We start from the raw sequence: 2,873 nt of genomic DNA on the forward strand, positions 1-2,873 counted from the left end.
TAAACTATAGGGTTCTTTTTTTTCTATTTCTGTGAAGAATGTCATTGGTATTTTGATAGGGATTGCATTTAATCTGTGGATTGCTTTGGGTAGTATGGATATTTTAACAATATTGATCCTTCCAATTCATGAACATGGAATATTTTTTCATTTTTTGGCGTCCTCTTCAATTTCTTTCATCAGCATTTTATAATTTTCATTATAGTAATCTTTTATTACTTTGGTTAATTCCTAGGTATTTAATTTTATTTGTGACTATTTTACGTTGATTACTTTTTAAATTTCTTTTTTAGATTGTTCACTGTTGGCATGTAGAAATGCTACTGATTTTGTATCCTGCAAATTTACTGAATTTATCAGTTCTAATAGTTTTTTTGTGGAGTCTTCAGGTTTTTCCAAATATAAGATCATATCATCTGCAAACAAAGATAATTTGACTTTTTCTTTTCTGATTTGGATACCCTTTATTTCTTTCTCTTTTCTGATTGTTCTAGCTAGGACTTCCAGTACTCTCTTGAATAACAATGGTAAAAGCGATATCCTTGTCATGTTCCAGATCTTAGAGGAAAGGCTTTTAGTTTTTCCCCATGCAATATGATACTAGCTGTGGGTCTGTTTTATATGGCTTTTAATATGTTGAGATATGTTCCTTTTATATCCCATTTTTGAGTTTTTAATCGTGAAGGGATGTTGAATTTTATCAAATGCTTTCTCATCATCAATTGAAATGATCATATGGTTTTCTCTTTTTTTTTTTTTTTTTGAGACAGAGTCTCGCTCTGTTGCCCAGGCTGGAGTGCAGTGGCACAATCTTGGTTCACTGCAAGCTCCGCCTCCTGGGTTCATGCCATTCTCTCACCTCAGCCTCCCGAGTAGCTGGGACTATAGGCGCCCACCACCATGCCCAGCTAATTTTTTGTATTTTTGGTAGAGATGGGTTTTCACCGTGTTAGCCAGGATGGTCTTGATCTCCTGACGTCGTGATCCACCTGCCTTGGCCTCCCAAAGTGCTGGGATTACAGGTGTGAGCCACCGCGCCCAGCCGGTTTTCTTTTTTTTAAATCATATGGTTTTCGTTTTTCATTCTGTTGATATGATGTATCATATTGACTGGTTCGTGTATGTTGAACCATTCTTGCATCCCAGAGATAAATCCCATTGGTCATGGTGAATGATCTTTCTAATGTATTGTTGAATTCAGTTTGCTTGTATTTTGTTGAGGATTTTTGCAACAGTATTCATCAGATATATTGACCTGTAGTTTTCTTTCTTCCTTTCTTTCTTTTTTAATGTGGCTTTATCTGGTTTTGTTATCAGGGTAATACTGGCCTTATAGAATGAGTTTGGAAGGATTCCCTCCTCCTCTATTTTTTGGAATAGTTTGAGTAGGGTTGGTATTAGTTCTTTAAATGTTTGGTAGAATTCAGCAGTGAAGCCATTGGGTTCTGGGCTTTTCTTTTTCTTTTCTTTTCTTTTTTTTTTTTTTTTTTTTTGAGATGAGTCTCGCTCTGTCATCCAGCGCCAGGCTGGAGTGCAGTGGCGCAATCTCAGCTCACTGCAACCTCTACCTCCCTGGGTTCAAGCAATTCTGCTGCTTTAGCCTCCCAAGTAGCTGGGACCACAGGTGTGCGCCACCACTCCCAGCTAGTTTTTGTGTTTTTTTTTTTTTTTTTTTTTTTTTTTTTTTTGAGACGGAGTCTCGCTCTGTCACCCAGGCTGGAGTGCAGTAGCAGGATCTCGGCTCACTGCAAGCTCCGCCTCCCGGGTTTATGCCATTCTCCTGCCTCAGCCTCCAGAGTAGCTGGGACTACAGGCGCCCGCCACCTTGCCTGGCTAGTTTTTTGTATTTTTTAGTAGAGACGGGGTTTCACCGTGTTCGCCAGGATGGTCTCGATCTCCTGACCTCGTGATCCGCCCCTCTCAGCCTCCCAAAGTGCTGGGATTACAGGCTTGAGCCACTGTGCCTGGCCTAGTTTTTGTATTTTTAATAGAGATGGGGTTTCACCATGTTGACCAGGCTGGTCTTGAACTCCTGACATCAGGTGATCTGCCTGCCTCAGCCTCCCAAAGTGCCAGACTTTTCTTTAGTGGGAGACTTTTTTTATGGCTTTGATCTTGTTATTTGTTACTGGTCTGTTCAGATTGTGGTTTTCTTCATGGTTCAGTCTTGGTAGGTTGTAAGTGTCTAGGAATTTGTCCATTTCTTCTAGATTTTCCAATTTATTGGGATATAGTTGCTCATAGTAGCTACTAATGATCCTTTGAATTTCTGTGGTATCAGCTGTTAATGTATCATTTCAGCTGTTAATGTATCATCATTCATCTGTGATTTTATTTGTTTGGATCTTCTCTCTTTTTTCTTAGTCTGGCTAATGGTTTGCCAATTTTGTTTAACTTCCCACAAAAGCCAACTTTTTGTTTCATTGATCTTTTGTATTGCTTTCTTCATTTCAATTTCATTTATTTATTCTTTGATATTTATTATTTCTTTTTTTCTACTAATTTTGGGTTCAGTTTGCTCTTGCTTTTCTAATTCTTTAAGATGTATTCTTTTATTGTTTCTTTGAAGTTTTTCTTCTTTTTTGATAGAGGCACTTATAGCTATCAACTTTCCTGTTAGTCCTGCTTTTACAGTACTAAGATTTTGGTATGCTGTGTTTTGGTTATCATTTGTTGCCAGAAATTTTTCAATTTCCTTCTTAATTTCTTCATTGACTTACTGGTCATTCAGGAGCATATTGTTTAATTGCCATGTATTTGTATAGTTTCCAAAATTTTTCTTGTCATTTTTCTAATTTTATTCCATTGTGGTCAGAGAAGATGCTTGATATTATTTCATTTTTTTTGAATGCTTTTAGACTTGTTTTGTGACC

The sequence above is a fragment of the Macaca mulatta genome, chromosome 8 (assembly GCF_049350105.2).
Source record: "Macaca mulatta isolate MMU2019108-1 chromosome 8, T2T-MMU8v2.0, whole genome shotgun sequence".
Taxonomy (NCBI): domain Eukaryota; kingdom Metazoa; phylum Chordata; class Mammalia; order Primates; family Cercopithecidae; genus Macaca; species Macaca mulatta.